The sequence below is a fragment of the Apteryx mantelli genome, chromosome Z, assembly GCF_036417845.1.
Source record: "Apteryx mantelli isolate bAptMan1 chromosome Z, bAptMan1.hap1, whole genome shotgun sequence".
NCBI classification, from domain to species: Eukaryota; Metazoa; Chordata; class Aves; order Apterygiformes; family Apterygidae; genus Apteryx; species Apteryx mantelli.
In genome coordinates this window covers 71,399,745-71,412,642 of record NC_090020.1, presented here as the reverse complement: position 1 = coordinate 71,412,642, position 12,898 = coordinate 71,399,745, and the positions used below count along the sequence as shown (strand labels likewise).

Sequence of the window (12,898 nt, the reverse complement as noted above, 5' to 3'; positions counted from 1 at the left end):
CCTCCTTTGGAAATGCCAACTGGGTCAGAGCAAAAGTGAGAGTGACTGACCTAGCAAGGACACAAATTTGAGTAAGACAGTCTTTGAGCAGTTCCATTATTCCAAAACCTACAGCGTTATAGAAGTGTTTGTGTACATGCAGGCATGTACATGTACTTAAACAAGTGTGTGAATATGAGTAGCTGTCTTTATTTCAGAATAATATTTCCTACTGATGCTTTTATCTTTCAGTAGGGAAGACTGTTTTGTTTGGAAAATAGAGCTTGGAATAATTAGTCCCGCTTTACATTATGCTTTTAATTATAAGCATTGTATAATGGGTTAGTTAATAAATTAATCATGGATACCTTAACAAAAAAATCTCGTGGGTCAATAAGTTGTTTATAACCATGGCTAATAATTATCTACAGTCACAGATGTGCATAGGGCTATCTCTGATACTAGCTAATTGGGCCTGGCACACCTATTACACTACCAATTAATCATTTATGAACTCTTTACAAATAAGATCTCCACGTAAAATTGTGACCAAGGATTGTTAAAAGCCACTCATTTTTGCAATCTGCCACCTTTCTAAATGAGAAACATGTGGGTCTGTAACATCAGAGCCCTCTGTGGGGGCACACAGTCGCTTCCATGTGTGGGGGGGGACTCTTGTGTCTTAAAACAGCAGATTTGGCTTTTCCAGGTAAGATTTTTCAGAACAATTCTCTCATTGTTCATAAAAACTAAATAAATCATTTTTTAAAAAATAAACAATCCAATATTCCATTCACAGATGCATTTGCTAATACAGTGGTGATTTAGGAGAGTGACCCTACTACATGTTCTTTGTATGCCACAGCATAAGTCTGAATTGTTAGAAGTATTCTTGTTACTCTTCCCAGTTGATAGGAATTCTGTACATTGATTCCTTGGAAGAAGGATAATTTCCTTGTCCTTTGAGAATGGTCTTTTATAAACATAGGAGCTAAGATGTGTGTGCTTGTAACCCTTAAAATATAATTCCCTCTTACTACTCATGAAAGAATATGCAGCATGGTCACACTGTGATGAACAAGATCAGTGTCGTCACCGTCAGAAGACTTTGCTGTTACTGGCATAAAATGAAGTCTTCTCTAGACTATCCAGGCAGAATATACAGTTGAATGTTACTTGTTTACTCTCTAAACTCACAGATTGTTTGTGACCATTTAGTCTTTCACACACAAGTCATGCATGAAGGCATATACTGTTCTGCAGCTCGTGTTTCTAAGCTGTAGAAACAGTAGCTGAACAGTGGCCTTCTCACTTGCACTAATACCCAGTCTTTGCTGGTCCTGTTGAACATTCTGACTCCTTGTTATCATTCACTTAACAAAAATCACGTAGCACCCTGTGCTATGCCAAAGCAGGCTAAGAGGATGGCACTGAGAGAGGCTTATGGTCTTTCCGAATTATGTGGCTGCAAAAATATTTCTCATTTGAATGAGGCCCTGGAATCTACAAAGTTTGAATGTTTTACATCAGAAACAATGGGTTTGTACTTCATTTTCATACCATATTAATGAAATTAAACAGTCTTACCCCTGATGTTCTGAATAGATTGTTCCTTTGCTAGATCACATTGATTTACAAGTAATAGGGAATAAATTTTAGAAGGCATCACATAAAGCAATTCTTACTGCGCTTCTTCAGAGGCTCTAATAAATGGTGTTAACTTCTCCCTTCTGTATTCTGATCAGGCTTATAGTTTTTATATAAGTTTTTACAGAACCTCGATCTCAACAGTATCTGAAGTACTTCCATAGTACTTCAGTCATTCTTTAATATGTTTTTCATAGAGGAAAGATGTAATTGCAGAAGAGTTTTTTATTTTAGAAATATTTTAGTTTGAATTTAAATCTTTTTAGGTTTCAGGTCCCATTAATACTACATGGCTACAGTTTGGATGGAAATAAAAAAAATGTGTGAAACCAAAGTTGGGTCATATGCAAGGATGGGAATGAATCTCTTACTTGGGAATGATGAAAGCACTGTTCAGTGATGCTACCTCACATCAGCACTATGAAAAATCCTAAAAACCCTGCAAATTTCACTGGCCTTTCTTTGCCCACAGATACACAAATAGGAGGCAAGCCTTCCATCACAGTCAGTCACTTCATGTGGTCTCACTCATAAATCTACCAAGCTGCATTTGTACGAGTGCTTTTGCCCATTTTTCAGGCTGAAAGGCTGTTCCGGAACCTCCCCCCTCTGATGGTTAGAAACTTTTTTCTAGTTCCCAGCCTGAAACCGTTAATAGCGGTTTTTACCTTTTGCTGTGGTACCAACAGAAGTCTTAGCCTTAATACTTCCTCTTCTCTGATGTTTAATTTACCCTTACCATATTTCAAGAGAAAAATCACATCCCTGCTTGCCTTTGGTTTCTGAGGCTGACTGCTCTGTGATGTTTTGTTCTCTCTCAGGGACAGACACCTGCTCTCAGTCATCTGTCCGTGTACCTGCTCTAGTCTGAATTCATTCTTATGGAAGATTTATGACTTTCATAGCATTTTATTACATTTAAAAATCATATTATATTAGCAATTCTTTTTTTAAATATTTTGCAATAATACTGCTCAACATTAGTCATTGGATCAGGATCTGGAGGTAAACCTGCCTGTGCCAAATGAGAGCCCTGACCACCCCTTTGTGTGTGGTCATGTCCATCCCCTCTCCAGCCTTAGGAATATTTCATTATTCCTGCAAAGTGGCACTCGGGCAGTTTCGCTCCAGGAGAGCCCATAGATGGTCGTGGGGCATTTACAGTGACAGAGCAGGTTCAGATCCTCTCGTGCAGGGAAATTACCTGAATTTGGGCCTCTTGGTTCTGGGCGAGTGCTTGAACCACTGATGCCAAATACGAGGTTTGATCTATAAGCAGCTTTGCAAATACAGTTTGCTGTCACTCTGAGACATGGTGGTGCTGCTCCCTTCCTGGGGACCGATGGCCATCACTCCTGGGGGGGTCAGGTGAGATTTCTTCGTGAAAGCCCCTGCTTTGGGGCGACAGGCTCTGGGCAGGCTCTTGGGGTTAATAGGGAGATTTACCAGGGACAGCTGTGATGCACAGGGACCTGGAGTGTCTGCAAACCAGAGCTGCAGCTGAGGAGGCTGTTTAGAGGGTTTAAGTCTCTGATTTTGGATTGTACAGTGGCAAGTCAGTAGTTTCCAGGGTCTGGTTTTCACTGTATCTTGAGCTGCTCCTCTGGTGTGCAGAGGCCAGGAAGGAGAGCTCCTGAGGTCCCCTCTTGCCCATGGCATTGCTGCTTGAGCCAGGCAGTCCCATCCTCTGCCAGCGTGGTCCCACCAGCAGCTGAGCCCATTCCCCTCCTCCCCTGTCGCAGGGGTTTCCTTGGTGCCAGGACACAGGGGTGAACAGCCGGGCCAGGCCCTGGGTCGGGCTGTGGTGCATAGCTTTGCTCCCGGGCACCTCCGCCTCTTCCGTGAAGGGGCACAACACAGGAGAGTTCAGCCTGTTGCTGCCTGCCAAGCGTCTGAAATTCTCCAGTGGAAGGTACGGCGGCTGTGGCAGGGATTTTTACTGTGCCAATACTATCAGCAGGAGAGAATATTGTCTAAACAGAATGAACTATAATCAGGTGGTCCAGCAATTACCTGGAATATTTTTTGCAGAAACCATGGTAACAGTTTCCATCAAAATAATAGCGGTGTTCCTGTCTGGCAGCTCATCCTGCACCTGCTTAAGTTGTTACTTGTGGCTAATCCTTTTCCTTTAGTAGAGCTGCCCAAGTATGTAAAGACAAGCACCTAAGTACTTATCTGAAGCCACTGAGGCTTCAGAAAAATAGCTTTAGAGTAGTTTTCTCGGGCAAATCTCTGTGTGTAATTTCATTTTCCACCTAGATCATTTTAATTTATTGACGTATAAAAGCACTCGCAGTTGGTTGTTCATCCTGCCCTACATTATTCTTGAATACTGAAAAATCACTCTACAGTGCTGTGTCAGAAACAATTCATCGATCTGGGGAAGGTCTCATTTTTCATTATATTTTATCATCCTGCTTTAAGCTAACTATAAACTATGGCAGTGAGTTTATTTACTTGAAACCATGGTGGTTCAGCAGTATCTCTACGTACTTTCCAAGGCAATGTGAAGTGCAGAGAAGAATGCTGCTTCTGGAGAGGTTTGTTTTCCAGCTGCACAGGGCTCATGTGGAGCATTTGTCTCCTGCCGTAGGGCAGGCTGCTGGGGTTCAGGCTTCCCTGGGGTCCCCTGCATCAGGCAATGCAACATCAGCTCTGCAGAGGCAGGGTTTTCCACGTGACCCTCTTTATTTATTCAGTAAATTTACATGTGTTAATGCTATTTAACACCCACTACGAGGAGGCTCTTTCAGAGGACTTTTAAGAATCAGGTTGGTTTCAGAGCTTTTTTACAGGGGATACCAGCAGCTGTCAAATAACCAGTGGCCTGTCTGGGTAACACTTCACAGCTCTTTCCTTAACCTCTCTTCAGCTGTTTTGAGTTTGTCAGTTTGGGGAGAATGTGGACTAAAGCACCATGGCTGCAGACACTGTTAGAAAGAGAATCATGTTAAAACTGCAGTCTTTCAGGCCATAAGAAGCTGCGTGGCCCAGCACCTGATCTTCTCTTCTAGCATGCAGCGCTCCCATGTCTGTCAGCCTGTGCATGACCTCATCCTCCATGGCCCCACTAAATGCAGAGGGATGCTATGGGGGAAGAGGCTAAGAACCCTCTTGTTTTTCCCCTACTTTGCTGTACCCTCCCAAGCAGGCAATCTGCCTCGCTGGCCTGAGGATAAATAGTAGTAATAATCTCCCAATTTCTTCCAGAGATTTCTGAGCTATACCGCCACATTCAAATGAGGGGAAAATTAAAAAAAAAAAAAAAGTATTCAAGACCTATATTTCTTAACAGTTTTTTTATTTACATGAGTCACTGAATACTGCTATTAAAATAAAAGCTTGTGTACCACTTATTGCAAACAGAGCCAATGTTTTAAGGTGGAAGTTCTCTTAACTGCAACTGTGTATAGCCTGTTTCTTTTTATTGAGTCAGAGTGAGCCAAGATTTAAACAATACATTAGTGGAAGAGAAAAATCTCTGAATCTGAAAATCTGAAAATCTGAAAATTTTCAGATGTAGGATATGAAATCATGAGCTACAAAAGAAAGTCGCGTACTGTTTCTATCCATTGTCTCATAATAAAACAAGAAAAATAAATCTGAGTGAAGAGAAGCAGAAAGCTTCCTAGGGAAAAAAGGGTTTCAGTTTGGGGTTGTCCTGAGGAATCTAACCCAACTTGTTCTCTGAAGAGGGAGAACTCAAACACAGGGACTAATTTTGAAGACTAAATGGTCATGTCCCATTTTGCTATGCACTTCTAGATCTTGGGAAGCTCAACAAGATCTCTGCAGGCCAGTCCACATAGGCAGTGGCACATGTAACAGGGTTTGTAACTTTATGAGCAGCCCTCTTTGTGCTCGTTGAATACTGGACCAACGCTGTTACCAGGTGTTAGAAAGCACCCTGCTGCTTTTGATATGATCTTCTAGCTGAGGTGTGAAATCAAGGCACTGTGCACTTGCTATAGAAATAAGACGTGCCATTTTATTTTAAAGGAGCAGTGATTTAACCCAGCCCGGTAGAAGGTCAGGTAATTATATCCCCTGCCTACCTCAATTCCTGCGTGTAGTTCTTGCTGAATACAAAATCTTTCGTTCACTGTTCTGATCTGCTGAGTAATAGATATTAAGCCTGGAAGTTTACACTCATTATTTAGTCTGACCCATATGCCATGTGCTATAAAGTTTCACCCTGGACCCAGGGGTTTTCCTCATAGAGGAAGACACAGTAGAAGTTATTGTGGGGTAAACTGATTTTGGGGACATCTGCTGCTCTAGAAGGAACGTGTAAGATTTTCCTTTACTGAAGTGAACATGTGGGAAGGGGAGTAGTCTTTTATACATTGTTTTGTTCAGTGCACAGCAAAGATTATAAAAAAAAAAAAAAATAGAGTGTGTTTTCCATTTGCATTCTTAGATCTAGCTGAAGTAGAAAAACTTCCCCAAGTGTCAGTCAAAGACTTTTTCTGAACGGTATCTGGCAAAAAATAAAAAAAAAAGCAAAAAAATTAAGGAAAAAAAAAACAAAAACCCACAGCTTCGTGAGAGTGTCTCCATTCATTGAAAGGTAACAACTTCTGAAACGTCTCATGATTAGGAACCTCTGAGAGGACCCAGGCAGGGGTCTGGCAAACCCGAATGAGGTCGCTGAGGGGCTCTGGGTGCCCCGGGGGGGCGGGGCTTTGGGCGCGGCTCGCCGCCCGGCGCGTGACCGCCGCCAAGTGCCGGCGCGCGCCGTCCAGCTGCTTCGAGGTCCGGGCGCGCGGACCGCGCTGCGATTGGCTCGCGGGCGCGCGGCCGCTCTTGAAGGCGGGCTCGCGCCCCGCTGAGGCGCAGTCCCGGGTGGGGGAGGTGGGCGGCGGCGGCGGCGGCGGCGGCGGCGGCGGCGGCGGCGGCGGCGGCGGCGGCGGCGGCGGCGGCGGCGGCGGCGGCGGCGGCGGCGGCGGCGGCGGCGGCGGCGGCGGCGGCGGCGGCGGCTGACGCGGTTGTGTCGCAGCGCTGCGCCGCGCCAGGCAGTGCGCAGCCACACAGGCTGAAGTGAGGGTCGGGGGCTGAACACTGAAGTGACTCATAGGGGTGGGAGAGCAGGGATGGCTGCAGCCTCTTAAAAAATGAAGGATGAAGATGGGAAGGTTGAGAGCTCAGATGTTTTTTTTTTCTTCCCTCCCTGGGGGAATGGCACTCCTTGACATGGCTAAGAGGGTGGGACTGAGACTGAGATGGGAAATGCTGGGGTAGCCATGGATGGCTGCCCCAAATTGCCTGCAGGTAGTGTTGAAGGCATTATGAAGGATTTGATGATAAATCTTGAGATCACGCTTAGGTGGGGTTGGACTATGACAGAGGACACGCTTGGGAAGTAGTGGGCAGCAAGTGGGGAGCTACCTCAAAAAGCAACAGGTGTGTTTCAGTGTAAAGTTTTTCAGTACAAAAGAGAGGGGGGAAGCAGTGGGTTTTGCTGGAAGATGCTACCACACATGAGAAGTGACAACAAGAGGCTTTTGGTGGGAAATAATAAGGAAAATGAGTGGGGCAAAGCAGAACATTTTAGCAGGAAATCCTGAGGTACCTGAAAGCAGACAGTACCAAAGTTTAGGACTGAAAGGTGAAGTACCTCAGAGGAAACAGACTCTAGCATTTTGGAGGGGAATGCTGAAGTAACTCTAAGGGGAACAGGGCGAGCAGTTTGGAGAAAATGGTTGAGGTAACTTAGGGGGAACAGTGAAAACATTTTGAAGGGAAACGCTGAGGTAACTCTAGAGAGGACAGGGTGAGATTTTTAGAGGGAAATGTTGAGGTAACTCTAGAGGGGAGAAGGCAAGCAGTTTGGATTGGAAAACCTGAGGTAACTATAGGGGACAGGGCTAGCATTTGGGAGGAAAACACTGAGGTAACTCTAGAGAGGCGAGGGCGAGCATTTTGGAGGGAAACACTGAGGTAACTCTAAAGAGAACAGGGTGAGTATTTTGGCGGGAAACGTTGAGGTAAATCTAGAGGGAACCGGGTGATTATTTTGGAGGGAAATGCTGAAGTAACTGTAGAGGCGACAGGGTAAGCAATTTGGATTGGAAAACCTGAGGTAACTGTAGAGGGGACTGGGTGATTATTTTGGAGGGAAACGCTGAGGAAACTGTAGAAAAAAGCATCCATGTAGGAATGGATATAATTTAATGGATACAACAGCTGGGTTGAGTCAGGATTTTCCTTTATTAAGGAGCAGCCAAAGCTTCAAGAAAAATTCCTGTACACCATCTCTGCTGGAAGAATGGAGATGACAAGCAAATGCTGGTAAGTTTAGGAAGTGGTTTTCATCCTGTGAAGGAGATGGAGTCGGGGAGGGGAGCTGAGGAGGAAGGAAGGTGGCCAGCGGTACAACTTCTCCTTGTAGAGAACTGCAGGAGTGGTGCTCCAAGAATCAGGCCTTCTCTGTGTATAGGGGTTTCAATTTGACACTTCTCAGCGCTAAGGGTGTCTGGTTTCCTTTGGAGCTGCTCGTGGAGAAGAAAGAAGAGGAGCGGAGTGGACCTGCGAGTCAAGAGGGAGCAAGAGGAGGAAGAGCAGAGGGGAGGAAGGAGAAGGGCACTCTGGGCAAAGGGACCTCCCTGTATGCAGGGCTGTGGTCCCAGAAGAGCATCCATGGCACCTTTGGTGCCCTTGGGGCCTTTGCGCTGGGCGACCTCCCTGTAAGCAGGGCTTGGGTCTTTGCTTTTGTTGTTGGCCTTTTGCCATGTTGCTCCTTTGGCTGCCTGGAGAGAGGGACAACCCTGTAAGGAGTGTGCGAGTCCCTTTCTCCGCTCCTGAGGGGGAAAGGGAGCTCACTGGACCCCAGGCCCCCCCCGTAAGCAGGGGAGGGCCCTTTGCCCCCCGTGGCTTTCCACCCGCTGGCAGCCTGGCCAGCATGACCCCCTGTAATGCAGGCGGGTCCCAGCATTTGCCCTTTGGCCACCCGCCCAGTCCCTGGGCATGCTGAGCGCTCTGGCCTGCATGCAGCCTGGGGGCAGGCATGAGCCTCTCCTCCTGCTCGCGGGTACAGACTGGTCCCCTGACAGCGGCTGCCCTGGGCGCTCTTTCTCTTCTGGAAAATCATGCTTGTCCTTGTGCCTTGTCCTTGTGCCTTGTCGGGGTGAGTGAGCAAGCTTGTCCTGTAGGCCTCTGTTAAAAGCGCTGCAGCGTGCTCAGCTTCAGCTTCCCAGGACTGAAAAAGCAGCTGTGGGCAGCAGCAGAGGAGGGGTCCTGTGTCAGGCCTGGAGTTGAGGAGGGGGGGTTCAGGCTTGCCCCTTCCTTGCTAGGACAGAGCAAAGCCAGTGGGGAAGAGTGTGGGCAATGTGACCTGCCTGTAGTGAGGGCCGAGGTCTCTGCCCACGTGGCTGCCTGTGCTGCTGGCCGCCTGGCCAGCGTGACCGCCCTGTCCTGGGGGTGTGGGTCACAAGCCGTGGAGCCCTTTGTCCCCAGGAGCAGCTCGGCCTCCCTGTAAGCAGGGCTGAGGGGCCTGCCCTCCTGAGGCCTGCTGCTCTAGCCAGCCACCAGGAATGACCCCTGCCTGGCCCTTTGGAGGGGGCAGGTTGAGGAAGCGCTCTGCTGGAGGGTGCAACGCTGCCTTTGGCGCTGCTTTTTTCTGGGGGTGACCGCCCCACAGCTGGGGCCGAGGTCCCTGCCTGGGCTCCGCAAGACACGATGTTGTGCTGCAGCCAGGTTGGCCAGCCCATAACTCGGGCGTAGGTCAGAGCCTCCTGCTCGGTGGGGCTTGTTGCTTGTGCTGAGCTGTGGGGGGACCGTCCGGTAAGCAGGGTTGTGTGTGTCCCCTGCGCTCTGCGGGAGGTACTCGGAGCGGCCCCCTGTAAGCAGGCGGCTGTGCCGTGGCCCCGCCTTTGCGAGGCATGGGGCCGAGATGCGTGGGGCAGGGCGGGCCTTGCCTGTAATCAGGGCTAGGGGCCCGGGCGCCGGCCTTTGGCCAGCCTGCTCCGCTGCCTGGCTGTTGAGAGTCATTCCTGTGGCTGTGGGGGAGGGCCGAGCTCTCTGGCTCCCTGGGTGTCGTGCACTGGCCCGCAGTTAGGCTCCAGACCCGCAGCCCTTGTGCTCAGTGGGCAGCTGGTTTGGGGTGAGCACCTGGTTAGCAGGCTGCGGGTCAGAGTGCCCCTGAGTGGGAGAAAAGGAGCCTCCTAGAGCTCTGGGGCCCAGGGCTGCCCTGTAACTCAGGGAGTGGCTAGTGCCCTGGGGCCCCAGGTGTTATGCGGTTCTGGCAGCGGCCCCAGCCCCCTGTAAGCAGGGCTGGAGCCTGCTGGGCCACCGCTTGCCATGCCCAGCTATGTTTGCCCAGCGTGCCCGCCTCTGACCCCAGCTCCAGCCACAGCTGGCACAGTACGGCGCAAGCTTCAATCAAGACTGCCGGAGCCCTTGTGCACAAATCGGCAGCGGCTGCTGGTGTGTTCAGCGAGGGTTTTGGCCCAGGAGGTGTTGAGGGCTCAGGCGGAGCATTTTCCCAAAGTGCGGGGCTTCCTGGGTGCTTGGGAGAAGCTGCTGCCTAAGTGCAGCATGGCAAGGGGCAGCGCGACTCTGACTGGAGCGAGAGGAGCTGATCTGCGATGTTTGAGCTGGGGGGGTGGAGGGGGTCGGGGGCGGGGGGGTGCCAGGGAGGAAGGAAGAGGAGGAGGTGGCCAGCAGCACACCCCTGGCCCTTGTGAGCTGCAGGAGTGGTGCTGCATGAGTCAGGCCTTGCCTGGGTGTCAGGGTTGAGACTTGGGCCTTCTCAGTCCAAAGTGTACCTGGTTCCCTTTGCAGCTGCTCACGGAGAAGGAAGAAGAGGAGCGGAGTGGGACTGCAAGTCGAGAGGGAGCAAGAAGAGGAGATGCGGAAGACTGAAGAGGAGGAAAGAGGAGGGCACTGTGGGCCAAGGGACCTCCCTGTAAGCAGGGCTGTGGTCACGTGAGGGCATGCCTGGCGTTGTCACGCTGTTTTGAGGTTCCTTGGGAGAAGGTGCTTGCTGAGTACCGTTCCCTAGGATTTTGGAAGTCGTTGCAATTTGGGGCTAAGGGGGCATGAATTTGAAATTTATTTTTAAAAAATCCTTGCTGTACAGATACGTTGTTGCCCAGGTTATGGGGAATGGGATATCCCTCTTGACTGGGGCAGTTTTCCGTCAGTCAGAACGGGGCTTTGAGTCTGAACAGGGGCTTGGTGAACAGTCCTCAGCAGCAGGGATTTAGAGGTGGTTTCCTCTCTTTTAAATTTGTTTTTCAGTCTCTGCACAGAGAAGGTTGCAGGAGTACCTCAACATCTGTGGAGGAGCTTCAACTTGGCCTGAACCTCTTGTGGATATCCAGTTTTCCCAGTTACTTACTGTTATGGTTACTCAATAAAATGGTGTTATTAAACTGTATGTTACACTGAGCAACTTTCACACCCAACTCTGCTTTAATCCATGCCAACAAAATTGCACTGTACAGGTGGTTTTAATTTTGCCCCAACCTTTGGAGTTTTTGCTGTTGTGAGGCTAGTGCGTGGTTTGTGCTTGGTGGTTCCAAGTGGGATCTCGGCAACTGTGTGGCAGCTTCCAGGTAGGAGTTTTTTACTGCAGTGTTGTCATGGAGGTTTTTTGTTAGGAGTTTGGTGGTACTGCAGCGTTGTGGAAATTTTATGGTAGCTGTATGGTGGTACTGCAGTGTTGTGGAGGTTTTATGGTAGGAGGTATGGTGGTACTGCAGTGTTGTGGAGGTTTTTGGTGTTACTGCAGTGTTGTAGGATTTATTTTGGATTCTCTTTGGCCTGCAGTATAAGCAGTAGGACACTGCAGCTAGCATAAATGGATGAAAATCCGAGAGCTGTAGAGGCCTGTTAGGTGCATGGTTGGGGGCAGAGTTAAGGTTGCCTGTGCAGTGCAATTGGACTGGGGTGCAGAGTTAATCTGAGTTGGATTTTGAAAGCTACCTGGCCCCAAGGCCTCCCTGGCTCCTTCCCCTTCTGTCCTTCTGCCTTACGGGGCTGAGGCAGGCCCTGCATAACCGAAGTGTTGCAGCACTTCAGCAGCGCCCTGCAAGCTTGAACCTCCTGACTTCTAAAGAAAGTGTAACTAAATTCCAGAAAATAGAGCTAGAACTTCCGTTAAACAGCTGCTGCGCTCTTCTCTTCCTGGAGTCGATTGGGGCGAAAGTCCCATTCTACCCCCTTGTGTTTTTACTGTCCTGTCTGTACCTCAACTAGAAGAAAATAAATTAAAAAAAAAAAAAAAAGTGTTATCACTTTGCTGTACCCTGAAGCTGCATTTCTGGGGGGCCGGTGCATGCAGGCAGAGCGGGGTTGGCTCCCCGGCATGGGGCTGGGCAGTGGCCCAGGAGCGGCGGCGCAGGGTCCCAGGCAGGGTCCGAGTTGCGGGGCGCAGCCGGGGGATGGGGCTCAGCTCGGCTTGGGCTCCCTGGGTCCCCACGGTGGGGCCAGCTGTGGGTGGCCCCTGGGAGCTGCCGCAGTGCCTGCTCCGTGGGCTGTGCATGGCGGGGGGACCGCGCAGCCCCCTCGAGGTGAACCTGGGCATGCGGTGCCTGTTTACGGCCGGGTTTTGTGCTGGGTTTACTGACGCGTCAGCTCGGAAGCCTGTTGCAAAAGGCGACCAGACAGATACGCGGTAAAGCAGTGGCTGCTTCTAGAGTATCCAAGGGGAGCACTGGCCCCCCCCCCCCCATACTGCGGTTTGTTTGGGTTCCCAGTTTGAAAAAGGGTGGCGGTACCAGTGTGGAAAAGCGTGGGAGCTGTTTGGGGCAGAAAAGAGGTGGTTAGTCACAGCTTGTTGCAAGGAATTGATGGCTGAGTTGCAGGGAAAAGTTATACTACATATCTAGCAAGTGGAACACTGCTAAGCTTTTAAGGCAATCCAAACACGTTTATGAGCAACTTGCCACCAGTGCAGACGACCTGGTACCCCAGTACCCCAAGGGGGACATCCTGAGGTAGTCAGCACGTCTGCACAGACCTGCTAATGCTAGTTTGCTTTCCTCCTTACCTGATCAAGACATCTCTGGTTTCCTTGAATTAGATTAGTCCCTCTAGATTGTTTCTTTTGCTTTATTTGCATATTCCCACTCCTCCTCTTGGTCAACAGGTGTCTGTTGGTTTGCATAGGCACCGTGCAGACTGTTTTTCTGCTGGTGGAGGCTTCGTAAAGGTTAGTGTCCCTCACTTTAATCTGACATTAAGTCAGATCCTTGATGTCTGCTGAAATGCAGCTGCAGAACACCTTTTTACAACAGGCTGGAGCCAGTAAATTGAATCTATTTGC

At 49.4% G+C, this 12,898-nt stretch overlaps 1 long non-coding RNA gene across 1 annotated transcript; it reads left to right on the top strand.

Moving 5' to 3' along the window:
- The first annotated feature begins 6,587 nt into the window (after positions 1-6,587).
- LOC106499512 (uncharacterized) lies at positions 6,588-11,902 on the top strand. Its single transcript, XR_001295195.2, has 4 exons — positions 6,588-6,669; positions 7,847-7,920; positions 10,411-10,534; positions 10,870-11,902. It is a non-coding gene; the product is annotated as an uncharacterized lncRNA (long non-coding RNA).
- The last annotated feature ends 996 nt before the right edge of the window (positions 11,903-12,898 follow it).